Raw genomic sequence first — 18360 nt, 5'->3', positions numbered from 1 at the left:
GCTGTCGCATTGGAGGTGCTGCATTCCCACTCCTGCTTTGTAAACTTGCTGGATTGCTTAGCATAGAACCATTAGGCTTGGAAAGGACACTTAAGATCATCAAGTCCGACCATTAACCTAACATTAAAAAAACCAATAAATTTCCATTTCCAGATTATTTTCCCCCACATTATTCCCGTGGATATAATGTGGGGGATTCTGGACACTGTTTACAAATACTGAATCATGCTCTGGATGTCCATGTACCGGTGAATGACCTGAAAGTCATCTATCTTACTGACTCAACAAGCAACTTGAAGGCACATGTATTTTTCACTTGTTGATACTGGGAAGGACTCACATAAGAGGTCATCAAATCTAATTCAACTTGTGGTGCTTTGTGGACAAGTAGGAGTACTTGGAAAACAATTATATTGCCCTTTTTCTAAAGAAATCTATGAACAAAGTTTGTAAATAATCCTAGAACTAGTTCTAGAATTTTAACAGTAATTTTAGAGTTCTAATACTCATTTTTGTTAGTAGTATTTTAGGATTTTACAGGAAAGATCACTTTTGAAATAAGTGGCTTCAGTTTCTCCAGCTTTATGGATCAGTTGTGTAGCTAGGGAGTTAAATTTCCATTTAACTAATTTGCTGTCTTTTTAAAAACTTTAAATACCTAATTTGTTGTATAGTTTAGTAGCTAATGGGCATTAAAGTCAATGCAGAAACTTTGGTTTATTGGAATTAAATTAATTGGAATAAAACCATTCAGATTGAAAAAGACATAATAATTTTATCTACTCCTTTCTTCCTTTTGCCCAAGTCTAAGTGATAGCATTTAGAATTCCTATCAAAATGTCCTTGGAATGATCTTTGGCATTTCCCTGTGTAATTCTTTTCTATCCTTTCATCTTTTTAACTGTTGACTGCCTTTCTTGTCTGCATTATGTCTGCTGAAACTCTGGCCAGTTTTTTTCTGGTCATTTTACTATTAACCTGGATTTTCAGTATCATGATTTACTGTAGAAACCTGTCTGTGGATTTTCATTCTTCCAAATTGTTTGCATGAAGAAATGTGATCTTGTTTTCATGCCAAACTTTCATCAGGATTTGATGATTAATGTTTCATGTCTTAAATATCTTCTAATTCGATGGCCACAGTATTTCTTAGCCTCTTTGACACTTCTTCCTCTGTCCTTTGTAGAAGAAGTTTTACGTTGCTGCTATTAAGCAAATACAGTCATATGTACTTTTCAAACAGATGTTCCATGATGGATTTATTATTCAGATGTTTTAAAGTCACTGTGGGATCAGACAAAATAGCAGGGGTGAGGTGCATATTAACGAATTTTCACAAATAATTATTATTGTGGTAAAAACTAGAACTGTTCAGTGTTTCTGAACAGTACACTTAAACCTGAATGATTTGAGCACATAATGAAGTTAGGTCTACGCTTTCGAAGAACTGAATTTATATTTTCAGATAAATGAGTCAGCATAAAGGATTACTACTTCTAGGAGTTCTATTTTGGTATCTGACTGAAGTATTTCCACTCAGAGTGATGGCATTCTGAGTGAAGAGATGGATTAAATATCCAATTGCACAGTGTGTAGTACAGGGTGATACTGAAATTTAGAAATCAGTATTAAAAGGTAAGCTGCATGGTGGGTCATTACATCTGTAAGTGATTAAATTAAAAGAGGGATCTTCTTATCTCTCACCTGTGTACTTTCATCTTCCTGATTTGTGTACAGGAAGTTAGGGACCAGGAACCTTCTCGAAGACTAAAAGACAGTGAAGGTGCTTATTGACTTGAAAATGTAATGATTTTAGATGGGAATTTTTTCTTGAGCACTTGGAAACTTGTATGTTCATCTGAAAATCACATTACTCATGGCTAAAAGGACAAATGTGCATATGTAGAGCAAAAACTTAGATTTTATTTCATTCATCCATAATGAACAGAAAAAAGAGTTTACAGTAGCTCAGGAACATCATCTTTACTGTGAAACAAAGTATACTTGCTCTAATTTCAGAACAATTTCACAATATTTTTGTGTTAGTAGAGATAAGTCTTCTTTTGAATTGGATTTGAAAATAGTAATTTCCTAGGTAGGTGAAATTGTGCAAATAACACTAAATTGAAAATTGAGATACTGAGAATTGAAATGTCTGAAAAAAAAGACACAAGTTCACTTAAAGATAAATCTTATATTTAAAATATTGCTACAACTTGAAATTGTTTTCACTCTTAGCAGTAAAAGAATAAGGAACTTCATTATAATTTTGAGTCTCTTCTGAAAAGGCTACAGTTTCCTTTGCCAGTTTGATGTGATTCGTTTTCAGAAATACAAACAAAAAGTTCTTGTATACATAAGCACACCCAACTGTTTGATTTGCACCTACAGCTGGAACATTGGGAAGAAGAATGTTCTGGGAACTTGTTATGCAAATGTCAGACCAAGTGTCCCACTTTATTTCAGAGTTATCATCTAGAGTATTACCACAACAAATGGCCTTTTTTAACCAGAATGAGGTTTAACCAGCTGTAAAATTGATAATCAGTCATGGTATTTCAGAAATTGCAGTGTGAGTGGTTTTTACATTGTCTGTGCAGTAATGAAAATCGAGTTCTTAGAACATTGAATGTACCTGAAAGTAGTTTTTAAACTACCAAAGAGAAAATTTATACACTTTGTTCTGTTGGTTTTGTTCTCACTGAGCAAGAGGTGAAGTTGCATTCAGGAAAGAGGACACAAAGAAATATTGCACAGCCATGTGTTGCATGCTCAATTATCATGTTGTGGAAAGGGAAGCAAAGTAAGGTTGGGCAGTCAACTTTTGTTCTATTTTATCCTCTTAAATTTTGAATTTTTTTTTCCTCTTAATATATCTGTATGTGTATGTAGTTGTAATGCCACTCCTGAGATGTAAAAGTTAGCTTAAAAGAGATGCAGTATGAGTTTAAAATGCCACTAAATAGTAAATAGTTTTCTTGCTGCATAAGCCGAAGATTAGAAAAATTGTTTTATTGCACATGGGGCTGATACGAAGTTCTTTCAAGTGTTTTCTGCAAGCTCACAGCCTGCTTTGTAGCAGTAGCATTTGGTTTGGCTGTTGTCAGAGGTGGCATTTGAATCCAGCCTCTGTTTTCTCACATTTCACAGAATCATTTCAGTTGGAAAAGACCTCCAAAATCATCCAAGTCCAACCTTTGACCAGTCACCACCTCGTCAACTAATTACTCCTGCAACCCCAAATTACAAGCCTCCTCTTGCAGGTTGGGAGGATAACAGGCAAAATACAATGTACTACTGGTTTCGGAATGGTTTCTCTTAGTCTCCGTTGTTGAATCTCTTCTCCTTTTCCTTGTATATTTTTGAGTTTGGCACTTGATGTGCTCTTTTGTGCAGAACGTATAATACTGAGGCTGAAATAAACTTGGTTTATTTCCTTGTAATTATGTGTAGGGATTAAAGTAGCTTGTGCAGGAATGAAAAGACAGTTTCCCAAAGTAATAACATGAAAGTGGATCACTAGATTGAATCAGGAGTTTGCCTAGCCTAGCTACTCTGTTCCCAGCAATAGTCAATAGCTCAGAAGTGCCTGAGTGGGACAGAGTGCAGAACAAGGACTGTGCCTATTCAATTCCACTCCCCCAGCCTGGGAAGACAAGGCAGCTCAGGGAGTCTTCAAGGTGGATGTGGTGGTTTTCTGTCTCAGAGCTCTTGACAGTTTTATCTCCTTTGAATCGAATAGCCTTCAGCCCAATGTAAACTTCTTGGTGGCAGAAACATCCCGTGGCAATAAGTTCTGTGATGTGAAAAAACCCCTCCCTTCTGTTTTGAGTCTTTTGCATGCTGGCTTCATTTGCCTTCCATCTTCCTATTAATGGAGATCCAGCTAGCCAGGGAGTCTGAGTCACCACATACATAGCAGACCAGGTTCCAGTTGATTGCCTGTGATACTGTCTGATGTTGTCTCTGCTTATTTCAATTTGTGCTTATCCATCAGGCATCTCTTATCTTAGATTTGACTGCAATACAAAACAGAACAGTCATGATCTTCCACAGACAGGCCCCAGTCCATGATTGATGACACTGTGATAATACAATTCATGATGAAATACTGTTTCACAAAATATCCTGTCAGCTCTTCTAACAGCAATGTCTAGCCAAATAATTTGTGGTATTTCTGGAGATGTATGTGGCACTCTGTCAGTTATTGAGCTCTAGTTGAAGCTATTTTCAGGATTGAATACAAATACCCATCATAGGATAATTTAGGATGCAAGGGGCCTGTGGAGGTCTTCTGGTCCAAACCATGGATATACTCAATAAGCAGGTTCAATTAGATGATGTTTAAGAATTTTGTTTTGAAAATATCCAAACGTGGAGATGCCACATCCTCTCTGGGCAACCTGTTCCAATGTCTGACTATGGTGAAGAAAATGTTTCCATATAGCCAATTTCAATTTCCCAAATGGCAACCCACGTCTGCTGCCTCTTATCAGACCCCTCTGCTGCAGGGCCTGCTGCTGACTCACAGCCAGCTTTTGTTCACCAGGACCCTTGGATCCTTTTCCTCAAAACCACTGTCTAGTCAGCAAGTGCCAGCCTCTCCTCATGTGTGGTGGTATTCCATCCCACACTTGGGAGTCTCTGTGTATCATTGAACTTCATGAGGCTCCTCTCAGCCCATTTTCCCAGCCTTTCCAGGTCTGTCGGAATAGCAGCTCTGCCCTCCAGCGTATCAGCCACTGCCCCGCTTGTGTTATCCATGAAGTTGCTGAAGGTACACTGTGTCCTAGCTTTTGAGTCATTAGTGAAAACAAACAGTATTGGTCCCATTATCAATCCCTGGGGAATGCCAGTGGTTACCAGCTGCCAAGTTGGACTTGATTCTACTGATCACAATGATACTTGGACCCTGATGGTCCAGTCAGCTTTCCAGCTGATTGTTCACAGACCCAGTTGGCCAATGCAATTACTGTAGGAATCTGTGTTGAATACCTTGCTGAAGTAGAGATAAACAACATACTGCTCACTCCTTGGGTACTGAAACAGTCATCTCATTAGAAAAGAGATGCACAAGCAAATTAGGCACAATTTGCTTGTGATCAGTTTATTCATTTATCTTATTCTCTGTTTATTTGGAAATGGTGTCCAGGGGCCTGAATTTAACTGCAATTCTGGCCTGTTGGTCTGCAGATCCTTCTTGTTGAAGCTAGGCACAGCACTTGCCCTTGTCCAATTAACAGGCACCTCCCCCAGTTGCTGTGACCTCTCAGAGAAGGTAGAGAGCAGCCTGGTAATGATTTTGACTGGCTCCTTCACCCTCTTGGATGAGTCCTGGGAGGGTTTTTTCTGAGAAAGTGTGCCCACATTTACTTTCTTTTGCTGCTGATTTATTCATAGAAGCCTTTGTTCTTGTCCTTCATACCCTTTCAGTGCCAGGACCTGAACCTGTCATTGTGTGTGAGGATGTGCGTGTATGTGCGTATATTCTGATTTTCTAGGGACAGAAATAGTAAATGCTTCAGAGTTTAAGAGAAACAGGCTTAATCACAGTCATTCTGTGTCATGCTCTAAGTCATGCTCTTTTATGCATGGCACAGGCTGTTCTATAATATCTGAAGTGACATAATATGTTTATTTTATTATGGTCTTGTTTGGCATTTGAATATCGCACAGACACTGATAAGGTGATGTTTTTTCCTGGCCAAAGCAAAACCGAGGTGCTGTGTACAAACATAAGAAGTATTTGTTGCTTATGTTTGTCTGTTCAAGGTGCAATAGTTTGGAGTTTTTTCTTGGATGTCTAATATTATGTAATGTTTATTTTTAAATACAGTTCCTTCTGATATAACATGCAATTAGCATTAAAAGCTTCTGCAGACTGATTCATAAAGCAGAGGATATAACAACACCCACTCAGTGGAATTTATGGCTAGATAAACAGATCAGGAATCAAGAACTGTTATTTTCCCCAGTTTGTGGTCAACTGTGAAAGAAGTTCTAAATTTTGTAATGAATTTTCATGCTAGCAACTTCCAAAGAAAAGTTCTGCACTTACCTTGATGCCTTTTAAACTTTACATTACTAAACATTACTAAACGAAGAAAAGTTTTTCCATGACTAAATTAATTTATTGATGAAGTAGTTGAAAAAAATCCTTCAGAAGAAATTTTTTACTCTCTTCTGTGGCCCTTTGTCTCACCTCTTCTTCTGTGAAAGAAGCCCAAAGATGTTGGTAAAGCCTACCCAAAGCTTGGAGGAGCAGTTGTTTGCAATGTGAAGGTCCTAATGGATCCTGTAGGAGAAATACCTAATTAATATAGATTTGTGTACACAACAAACTTGTTGCTCAGAGACTTGAAAAATGAGTAATTATAGCAGCAGATTGCAATAGGCATTCACTTTGTCAGACTGGCTGAAGGAGGTCTCTCAAAATCTGCAGATAGCAAGTTCCTGTCAGCGCTTCTTTTCTACTCTTGTACTTCATACTTTTTTACTGTAAAGAAATTCCTTATTTAAGGACTATCTTTATCTTTGCAAGACCAGACGTTTTTGGACTTGTTGGTACAAAAACTGATTTTAATGTTGCCGACCTGCCATATGCTCTGGTCAAAAGTAATTGTAGCATCACAGAATAATTCAGCTTTGAAGACCTCAGGAGGTCATTGAGGTTCAACCCCTGTTCAAAGCGGCTGCTTAGAGTCTGTCCTGAGTGTGAATCTGGTCTCTTTTATACAGGACAGCCAGTTATGTGGGTTGGATAGGTGGGATGGGGTTAGATTTTCTCCCTGTTATGTTGTGGGGTTTTTTTTCTTTTTTGGGGGGCAGGGGTAGTGGTTTTGATTTTAATTTGTTTTGGTTTTTTGTTGTTCTTATTGTAGGTTTTTGTTTGTTTTTGTTTTGTTCTTTTTCTGGTTTTTTGGAAGGTATTTCAAGGAAGTTTCTTCAAATTACTTCAGATCACAATCTTACTCATTTTGTTCCAGAGGGAAACATGGAAGATCAAACACTTCTAGTTGGGCTTGTCAGGAGAGACAACATGTTCAACATGTTCCGTTCCTGTCCTAGAGGCTGAGGCCAGTGACCTCTTAAATGCCTTTTTGTTATTGAAGTTGCTGAGAAAACTTCAATTCTTTGATAATACCTCATCCTCATGGATTTTACAAATGATGGAATTATTACTCTAGTCAGTACCTAGAAGAACATGTGTTGAGTTTCAGCAGAAATCATCCAGAAAAATTCCTGTTCTACCTTAAAATGTAGAATGTTGTATTAATAGTCCTGACTCAGGAATTGGAATGGAAGTGTTATTTCTTTTATTTTATATATTTAACCATTCTAAATATTTATTTTAACATGTTTACATGTAGGCTTATGGGAAAATGTATTATGTGTTTGGGAGACAGACTTAATAGTGGACTGCAGTCTGGGGTCATCAGTGAAGTTTATTGTGTTGGACTGTGGAATCGTGTATTGCAATGTGAACTCCAAATGAATCTAATATTATGTAGGAAAAGACCCCTGAACATACTAAAATGTATCTACTCAAACGTATTCCATAAGTTTTTTTTTTTTTTCCAAATTGCTTGTCCTTTTGTATCAATAATACAATCTGTGTTTAACTAAGGTGATGAACAGATGCAACTACTTTTCAGAATGTCAGACTTATAAATAAGGCACTTATATTTCAAGAAAGTAGTGTATACTTACTAATTAAAGGAATTAAATTGATTATAAATTATTTCCTTTATTATCAAATCCATTTCTGTGAGAAAGGCATGTTTTAGGGCTGCTTAGCTTTTTTTTTTTAATTAAAAAATAATCTCCTTACTAACCAACAATGCATATGTATTATTGCAAAAATAAAAATCTTGTTTTCCTGATGTTATGCTCTTTTGCCCTGTTGACTTTAGATATTGATGTTTGGTAGAAATAGATATACATATTCATTTTGTTTAAATTCCATTCATTTTCCTCCAATGTCATTAGGTAGCTACTCATGCAGAGATAATCTTAAAATAATTGTTTTGTCCATATTGCTAGGCAGTAGACCATCAGTAGTTTAAGTTTGAATAAGGTCTTTTGAATAAGGTCAAAGACCTTATTTATTATTTAAAACTAACTCATCATTATTTAAAACTAACTTTTACCTCTTTTGGGATTTTCCCATGTCCATTTAATCTTCCCTACTTTCTCGCACAGCCAGGCTCCCTTTCTTTCAGCAATCATTTTTACAACTATAGACTTTTCCAGAAGTTCTCCACAAAACATGTCCACTAAATAGTAGGACTTTGCCCTGCTTCGACTGTTTCTATTTGATTTTAATTGTTTCTCCCCTGGAACAGAAGTGGTGCCTTTTTCTCCTGCTGTATGGGTCAGCATCCTGCTTTCTGATCGGTTGGTCTGATATCTTGACCTTAAAAAAAAAAACCAAAGAACCCGTCTGTGGCAATACGTATTCTGTGTTTTTCCATACTGCATTCAAATTCTGTACTGCAAAGTTAGATGTGATTTTGATTACCTCAGTTTTATTCATCACTTTAACTGGAAATCTGAGCTCATGGAATTATGGTGGAGTACATTTTAAGAAATACGTGATGCAGCTGATTAGAATATGCTGCTGACATGAAACTTGAAGTTAGACAGGAGATAACGTGATAGGCAGGCTATTATTTATTAAGTTTGAAGTGTTTTAAAGAGTGATTTTTCAACAGTTGCTGGTATTTTTAGTACAGGGAAATTTTGTAATAATTTGTTCTGAATCACTGATTACAAAAAACCCCAAAACAAATCCTGTTATAACTTCTAGTTAATCATGCTTTCAGGGGAGGAAGATGCTAGATGCTGTCTTGATTTTCCTTTCAAGTCTTGTTCTTTGCAGTTCCAGCAACTGTATTAGAGATAGTTATAATAGTTATAATTTTTATTATTTACTCTAATAAGTATCCTTTTTAGTTGTTAGAATGTGTACTTGCTTTTCATTTATCCATGACTGCTAAATAGTGATTCTGATGGTGTACTGTGCAATGGATAGTTGCTGAAACTAGCTTCACAGACTGAACTGTTTGAGGGTACAGAAAAATAAACAGAATCATTTTCATGATGGAGAAGTGGGATTCTTAGTTAATGTGGAACAAGGATGGCCTTGTGGTCAAAACATGATTTTTAAGAATAGACCATACATCTGTCTCCCTCTTCATACACAGATGAGCTCACTGACCTTTTATCTGTTTTCCTGGTGTTGCCTCTGACTCCTGCAGCTGTAGCCTTTGAAAGCCCTGTTTGGGAAAAGAGGAATGAATAAAAAACTGTGTGTTGCATTTGGATTTTCATGGACCAGCAGGTAACTCCGCTTTTTCAGGGTGTCAGAGAAATAATTCCGGGCATGGGTTTATTTTTTGTCCATTTGTAGATAGTCTTTTTGCAGTTCTAGTACTTGTACTGCTCTGCTTGATTGCTTGGGAAATCCATCTGAACTGGTGCATAAAGTGACAGTCAAAATTACCAGCCCACTCTTGCTCTCTTGTTAAGGAGCAAAGCTTGCTAATAAAGGCCTTGGAGGATTCCAATGAATAGGAAATTATCTCTAGTGTCATTTTAACAGGTTTGCATTTGTGGGCTTTGCTGCACTATATTTTGAAAGCAATATGAATTCTAAAATCAAAAGTAGCTAAAGAACCTGGAAATGTACGGCGATGTCAGATGAAAGCAGATTATGCTGAACTACTGAATTTTCCATGGCTACAGTGATAAGCAGCAAGACATGCAAGACCAGTTTTATTAAGGCTTAAAGAGAAAATAGGAACAACTGATTTAGAGGAGAAAATGTGCATTTTTAAGATGTTTAAGTTTTTGGGGGTTTTTTTTGAAGAAGGTAATGTTTTAGACATTGTTGTCTGTTCACAGCTACTGGCTTACTCCTCTTTCCAGTCCTCTTTCTTTGGCTTAATTTACTGCTTTTATGTGTTTATACCAGCAATTTGTGAAGAGATTCCAGGTAGTCTTGGAAGGAATTTTAGAGATCACTAGTAAAGTCCTCTTCCCAGAGGTAGGATCCACAGCTGGAGCTACTGCAATAAATATTTCTCTAACTCGTGAATCTCTTGTGAAGGTGATTTCTCAGCTTCCTTGGGTAGCTGTATTGTGTCAGTTCTTCACTACTGCTATTTAGAATTTCTTTTCCTAATCTGTAACCTAAATCTTCATGCCTAATTCAGCTAATTTTTATGCTGTGTCTGGGGATGTGAGGAAGTGTCCATCATCATTGTCGCTCATAACAGCTTTTAATGTTCCGAAAGAACTTGTCCTGTCTCCTTAGGCAAACCGTTTTTAAGACTGAAGTCTCTGGTGTTGACAGCCTTCCCTAGCACAAATTGCTTATCATTTTCCTGGTCTTGTTACCTTCCTTTCGGTTCTTTTCCAGCTTGTCTTTTGCAGTCCTCTGTACAGGGATTTACAGCTCTGGATACAATATTCTGTCTTAGGCTGTAACAACAGATGATTTGTGATCTTTATTTACAAAAGAATCTTGGTTCTCTGTGAGGTCTTATACAATGCACCTCCTGTTTATGAATCCTAGATAGGATGTCTAGTCTGCTATAACCCTGCGTTGTTGTCCGTTATCTTTTTGTGTATTCGTTATTCCAATTTTCATGTTCTGTGCATTTAACTTCTTTCAAAAGCATATGTTAGTGGGGATTTTCCCCTTTTTGGTATTTGGCCTTTGAGTTGTATGTGATTGTATTTTTTTCATGGTTTTTTTCCTTCTTTTTGAAGTAATTTTAAATGGGGGAGAAACAAAAGCATGTGCTCAAAACTCCAAGTTTGGTATCAGTCACAGAATTTATTTATTTATTTATTTATTAGTTCTTAATAGATCTGTTTCTTATTCTGTTGCTTTATTGCGATAGTGAAAATATTCTGTAGAAATGGAACAGGACAAACCCAACAGAATTTCTTTTTGACACACTTTTCCAAGTCCTGATAATTACCAAATTCCTGATAATTACCTTTTGGACATATTCTCCCTGATTTTCTCTACTGTATTTTTTTACTTTGCCAATGAGAATGGTGAGTCTGGTGTTTTATTCCTATGTTAAGATGCTTTGCTTTATTGATTACATCACATGTTCTTCCAGAAATCAGTTACATGGCACTGTTTTATTTTTGAGAAGAATACAGAAATCCTTAAACCCTGCATCTCCCATGTTAATCCTCTAGGTGTTTACGAAATGATTACTGTCATGTTCTATCTCCCTGTCCCAAGTATTCTGATCTGTAGTTTGGAAAGCCCTCCGCCTTTAAATGGGAGTGCTTTGATTTGCCCTTTTGAGTCTTGCTGACCTCTCTTGTTCTCCTGAGTTCTCAAAGTAAATTGATTAAGACAGTCTCCTTAGATACTTGGAGTGAATTTCAGTGGCTCTTGCTAACTTCAGCACATTTCTTCATGTATATAGTGATTTTCATTAGGATTTGTTTTCATTCTTATCCTAGAATGCCTGGAAGACCTAAGCTGCCTGTGCACCCTTTCTTTTTTTGTAAATCGTAATGGATTTTTATTTTGGTCATTCTTAATGTAAAATATCTTCCATTATTTTCTCGTGTCCCTTGTAAAATACAACTCATTATACCCCTTTGTCTTTCTGATTGTTATTTACATGCTTTTGCTATTCCACAGTGGTGTTCCTTAAAATTCTTGTTGCATCTTGAACAATTTTGCGATTATTGTTTTGGAAGTAGTTAGGGTGAAGCTATTTTTGGCCTGTTACCATCCTGTCATTACAGTGGAACACTTTCATACTGTGCCTTTCAAATAGCAAGGGAAAATGTATAAAAACCATTAAAATATGCACATGGGATGCAGCACATAAGGGGACATGTCTCAAGGAGCATTGCTGGTACAATGAAGAAAAATATGCATGTATTCAGTAGTAGACAACATTAAAACCATTTCAGTATTTGTTTACCTTCATGTACAGAAATCAGATTGTAAGTAAAACCTGTTGTTAAGTATTTACATAGTCATCTGTGGACAGTAGCTTCTTTTAGGTTTCTAAACTGTACATGCTCAATACTGTTAAAACTTAAATCTGTTAATTAACATAGAGCTATTGAAGAACTAGAATAGCAAGACCTCCCAGCAGTAAATGTTGGCTGCATTATCATGCCCCAGATTATTCCTTCACATACTAATTTTTCTTAAGTAAGAGAAAAGTGAATTCCAACATGTCCTAGTGATCAGTGAGTAGGATGGGCTTGGGAAAATGCTTTATTTGCCTTGCATATGACCTTTTAGTTGTTTTTCATACTGTGTTCTGTTACTGAGCTGTTCACCTTGCATCTGAAGGTAACTTCTGTGATATGGAAAGAGGTAATCATGCAGGAAAGACCAGAATTATTCAAGGCTCCAATTGGCATAAGGAAGAACATAGTGGGGATTTAATCCTCATGAAGAGTCGTTAGATGGTCAGTTCTTGTGTGCATAGATTTGGGAAGTTCTACCTTAAAAAGCATGTAGACCAAGTTAGGAAAATGTAATCTGAAGTTACAAGACTTTTCTATCCGTACTTTTGGCTGCAGCATATTTTATTTTATTTGAGGATTTGGAAGGTGAAACGAATATTGTTTTGGTTTCCCTGTAAGTAATACTTTGGTGAAGTTTTCACAGAATCACATGGGCATGGATTGGAAGGGACCTTGAAGTCCCTTGTAGTCCAACTCCTTGTCTCCACGTAGGGACATCTTTTACTAGATTAGGCTTTTTATGTTTTCCAGTTACTGCAGGATTATGGATTGTTTCCTGAAGCAAGTGATACCTCTTCTATTCAGTCATGTTACTTTTGGGCCTTGAGTTTTACTGTTTTCACATCATGAAAGTGAGGAATAAATCAAAGCAGCCAAAGCTGGTTTTGACACCCTGTGGAGTTTACATGTACATACCAATGTTAGACAGGTTCAAACAGTTATTTTAACTTCAGAAACTCCTGTCAGCACAGCATGGTTTAATTTGGTGAGGGCTTCAGTTGGATTGCCTGGAATTAACATGGGACTCATTGAGAAACTATTAGTATTTTTTCCCTGTTACTGCCCCTTCTGTCAGAGAAGAACATAAACATGTTGTTCTTGTATGTCCTGAACTTTTCTTGCCTCTTTTTTCTTAGGTTCATTCAGGTCTGTAAACAGTGCAAGTCACTTGCTGGGAAAGCCAAGCTCCACACTGTCCACGGAGGGTGACTGTCAGAGTGGCCAGGAACTCTCCTCCTGGTGTAGTAGAAAGGTGTTGCAAAATATATCAAGTTTGGACTTTTCTTTTGGAAAACAATCTATGGAAAACATTTTAGCATGTTGGCCATAAGCAAAAGGCTTTTGATGGGGGCTGATCTGTCTTTGCCAGTGGTGCGTTTGTTTGGAAGCTGCTATTTTTGGCCTGTGAGCTTCTGAGTCTTTTGTAGGAGCAGAAAGAGGAAGTGAACAGTGAAATCCCTTTAATAGCATATTTCCTGGTTGAAGTGACTTATCTGTGAGGCCTAGACAGAGGCAACGTCATTTCCTGGATTACTTCTCTTCAGTCTGAACAGTCTGTTTTACTGTGTAATCTTTTGACCCAGCTTCTTAATTGTAGTGAATTTTTGTGTTAAGTAATGTAAACTAGGTCTTTCAATGAAAATGTAAAGCTTTAAGGAAACAACTTTTGACAAAATGCTAATGTGCAAGACAAGTCTTTCATAAACTACCTGTTGATATGAACTTATGAACGTAAAATTTTGTTCAAAAGCTTTTTTTTAAAAAAAAAAACCCACTTGTCTTTGAGGGAGTAGGATAATAAAGCTTGTTCACAGGGTTAAAAAAAAAATTGACACTTTCTGTTCCTTGTGGTGATGATACTAATCACCTCTCTTTGACACCACCTGTAGCTGGCTGTCTTCAAGAGTTAGGACACTTCCAAATAGTTAATAATAGTTAATAAGAGTCAGTTGCACTTTCTCAAATTACCATTCATTAATAGCTACTGGTGAAAATTGTTACCAGGAGTCCATGAAAAAGAAGCAGAAAGAGCTAATAAAAAAATTAGCAGTAAATATGGTTCTCAGTTTTTATAGCCCACAAAAAAGCTGTGGAATCAGAATGACACAGGCAAAAAAACAGTGACATCTGAAATTTTAATACACAGCTCTGTTTAAATTGGAAATTACAGTTGATTTGGATCTTGTAATCCAACTTCACACAAATTTTTGTTCAGGTTGATAACTTTATTCTTTTCCCTGACATTTTGCATAAGGTGGAAGTCAAGCACACTGTATATGAGTTTCTTGGTTGACCACTAAAATACCTTTGCATGAAAAGCATTAAAATATCAGGTGACTTCACTTCTCCAAAATACAAAGAACAGAAGTATGCCTGGCTGATTTGTGTTAGCACAGAGTGCTTTTACATCTCCCTTAAAATGTCTGCCCAGTTGTTAGTGATCATGAGAATATTGTGGCAGTGAAAGAAGAATGCTGGAGTTCGGTGGTGTGTGTAGACTGCCAGCACATTGGAATTGGTACTTTACTGAGCTAGGTAAAATCCTAAAAGGTGGCCCAGCTGTTCTCCATTGGGGCCTTCAGCACGGTCCTTCTCTACATTTTGCAAAATGAGGATCCGTATTTCTGCTGGCACACTGTGCTCCAGAATGAGATATCCTTTCTGGAAGGTGGTGCTTGCTAAATAAAGAGTACTATGGATTATGTTGTTTTGCAGAAAATCACCTGAAGTCAGTACTTTCCGTTGGATTTGTCTGGGTTATTGGGCAATACCTGCGCAGTTCATGAAGCGATTAATCCATAATTATTTAAAAACTTCGTTACTTTGATTTGGTTTTATTTTATCTTCTGTAAAAATGTTGTCAAAATTAAGAATAGGTAGTAAGTCTTCTGTCCCTCTGAAAGATGAGCATGATGTCCTGGTGCATCACTCCTTTATTTGTAATGAGTCTTGCAGGAACAGTTATGATCAAGCTGAAATAATTCTTATTATTATGAAAGCAACTACTGTGCCTTCTTTATTGATTTTATTGACTGGATTAGGAACTGGCTGGAGGGCCGGGCCCAGAGAGTGGTGGTGAACGGTGCTGCATCCAGTTGGCAGCTGGTCACTAGTGGTGTCTCCTAGGGATCAGTGTTGGGCCCAGTTCTGTTTAATATCTTTACTGATGATCTGGATGAGGGGATTGAGTCCACCATCAACAATTTGCAGATGACACTAAGTTGGGGGGAGTGTTGATCAACTGGAGGGCAGGAGGGCTCTGCAGAGGGACCTGGACAGACTGGAGAGTTGGGCTGATTCCAACAGGATGAGGTTCAACAAGGCCAAGTGCCGGGTCCTCCACTTTGGCCACAACAACCCCCTGCAGCACTACAGGCTGGGGACAGAATGGCTGGAGAGCAGCCAGGCAGAAAGGGACCTGGGAGTTTGGATTGACAGGAGGCTGAACATGAGCCAGCAGTGTGCCCAGGTGGCCAAGAAGGCCAAAGGCATCCTGGTCTGTATCAGGAGCAGTGTGGCCAGCAGGACCAGGGAAGCGATTCTTCCCCTGTACTCAGTGCTGGTGAGGCCACACCTGGAATGCTGTGTCCAGTTCTGGGCCCCTCATTTCAGGGAGGACACTGAGGTGCCGGAGCAGGTCCAGAGAAGAGCAACAAGGCTGGTGAAGGGACTCGAGCACAAGTCCCATGAGGAGAGGCTGAGGGAGCTGGGGTTGTTCAACCTGGAGAAGGGGAGGCTCAGGGGAGACCTCATCACTCTCTACAACTCCCTGGAAGGAGGTTGTAGCCAAGTGGGGCTTGGTCTCTTCTCCCAGCCAGCTATCAGTAAGATAAGAGGGCAGGGTCTTAAGCTCTGCCAGGGGAGGTTTAGGTTAGATATTAGGAAGAAATTTTTTACAGAGAAGGTAATCAGGCATTGGAATGGGCTGCCCAGGGAAGTGGTGGATTCTCTGTCCCTGGAGGTTTTTAAGGTGAGACTGGATGTGGCACTCAGTGCCATGGTCTGGTAACTACGGTGGTGTTGGATCAGCGGTTGGACTTGATGATCTCAGAGGTCCTTCCCAACCCAGCTGATTCTATGACTTCCCTTTTTGTTTATTAACACTGTTTTATGTTTCTTTCTGTTAGGAAATTTTAAAACTCTATGTGTAAGACATTCATAACACTTTATGTTACATAGATTCAAGAGTAAAATTCCACCTTTTTTCTGAGCAGCAGTGGAAATATTATCGGTGTTATATCACAGAATGTTTGCAGTTGGCAAGAACTTCTTGAGATCATCTAGTACAACACCCGTGCTCATTGCATGGTCAGCTAGAGTACGTTGACCGGGACCAGGTCCAGTCAGGTTTAGAGTATCTCCACTGGTGGGGACTCCACAACCTCTCTGGGCAATTTGTTCCAGTGCTTGACCACAGGAAAAAAGTTTAGTTTTCAGATAGAATTTCATGTGTTCTACCTTGTGTCCATTGTCTCTTGTCCTGTCAGTGAGCACTGCCTTCAGTCCCTCCCATCAGGTGCTTATACGCATTGATGAGCTCTCCTGCCCTGAGCATCTCAGCCATCTCAGGCTGATGAGTCCCAGCTCTCTGAGCCTTTCCTATTTTGAGAAGTGCTCCAGTGCTTTAATCTTCATGGCCCATTGCTGGACTTGCTCCAGTAAATCCTTGCTTTTTATGATTTGGAGAGCCCAGGGATGGATGCTGCACTCCAGGTGTGACCTCATCAGTACTGAGCAGAGAGGAAGGATCATCTGTTCACTACGACCATCAGGTCCTTCTTTGCAAAGCTGTTCTCCAGCTTCTCAGGCTGCAGCCTACACCTGGTGCCTGGGGTTATTCCTTCCCTCAAAGCAAGACTTGGCTTTTCCCCTTACTGAACTTTGTGTTAATCTTCTCTGTCCAGGGGTGCACAGCTGGTGGCTGGACTTTGTGCCACTGATCACAGTCTCCTGGGCCTAGTCTTTCAGACAGCTTTTAATCATTTGTCTAACCTGTACTTCGTCAGTGTGTCTCTGACACTTTGTAAGACGCTTTCATTTGTCAGGAGGTAAAAAGTAAATAAATAAATAAAATCTCTTAGTGTTGAGAATGATCTTAACCATTAGTGTATTTTGTGGTGCAAAGTGACATCTCCACAGAGGTAGTCTTATTTGTGTATATGTGTATTTAGGACAAAGTGGCATTCAAAATGTATTTAATAATCTTAGGCCTTGCCTTTGACTCTCTCCAGATATGTTTTTAGAATGAGTGATTTTAGTGATATTTTCAATAAATTATACCTTCTCAGATATTTTAAGAAAAAGGTATGAAATCAGCAGATTGTTAGCTATAGCCTCAGTTAAGAAGACTGAAAAACTATCTAGTTCTGTTGGCTGCCTATAATAAACATGATATGGTCTCTGACTTAAATCTCTGTGATGCCCTATCAAGGTTCAAAAACCTGAAGAAACAGTCTCAGAATTTTGTTCTTAGAGGAATGAATAGAACTGCCAGTTCAGGCTGAACACTGGAGTTGCTGACAATGAATGGTATCTGTGCCTCCTCTTACTATCTGAAACTAATTTTTAGTTTTGTTTGTCCATGTGTAACTGGAAAAGTGTTTGTGTTTTAGAGTAATTTTTTTTAAGTTTTCCCGACTTGCAGAAAGGTGGAATTGAGCTAAGTCTTGTAACAGGCATTTAAAATACTGTTCTTAGTTTAGATTTGGTGATCTCATCCCTTGCCATTTTCAGAGGTCTCAATTGTTTTCTGCTGAGGCACTGATAATGGGTAGCAGAATGGTATGTAGAGTTTTGGCTTGCCTTCTTTTGAGTCACTTAGAAAAAGTAATCTAGTCTTGTGAGCCTGAATTACGTGGTGAATTGTCTTCTTAAGTTTAGGTCACATCTTGCTTCTAAGAGAAATGAGCAGTTGGTTTTCAAATATCCAGAACAAGAAGGTAGACTGTGATCAGAGCAATAATATGGATAATACAAACATTTCCTGCAAATGTTTTTTGGCAGGAAATGTGTAACGAAATCCTTGTGAACGAAAATAGGAAAAATGGACTGACTGAACTCAGTATCTTAAATCAGTGTTTAATGAGTAAGATTAAAGCTACTATTCCAGTTTAAGTTCCAGTGCCACTAATCAGTGGTAATATAACTGTACTGTTTATAGAACTTGGAGCCAGTCAGTGTGTGTTAGCTCCTCTGCTGGTTTATAAACATACTTGAGAGCTTGTTTGATTTGCCTACTAGGAATGTAATGCATGCTTGAATAATATATAATCAGTCTCAGTGTAGTAGTTTTAGTGAAGTTGTTAATTAAGATTTTAGAACTCAATTAACTTGTTT

The 18360-nt window shown here is 38.2% G+C and overlaps 1 protein-coding gene across 2 annotated transcripts in view; it reads left to right on the top strand.

Annotated features, from left to right (window-relative positions):
- Window positions 1-18360, top strand: part of ROCK2 (Rho associated coiled-coil containing protein kinase 2) — a 99679-nt gene that overhangs the window by 22805 nt on the left and 58514 nt on the right. The window lies entirely within an intron of this gene.

The sequence above is a fragment of the Pipra filicauda genome, unplaced genomic scaffold, assembly GCF_003945595.2.
Source record: "Pipra filicauda isolate LSUMZ 115617 unplaced genomic scaffold, ASM394559v2 scaffold654_size181887_pilon, whole genome shotgun sequence".
In the NCBI taxonomy this organism is placed as follows: domain Eukaryota; kingdom Metazoa; phylum Chordata; class Aves; order Passeriformes; family Pipridae; genus Pipra; species Pipra filicauda.
This window is presented reverse-complemented; position numbering and strand designations above follow the sequence as displayed.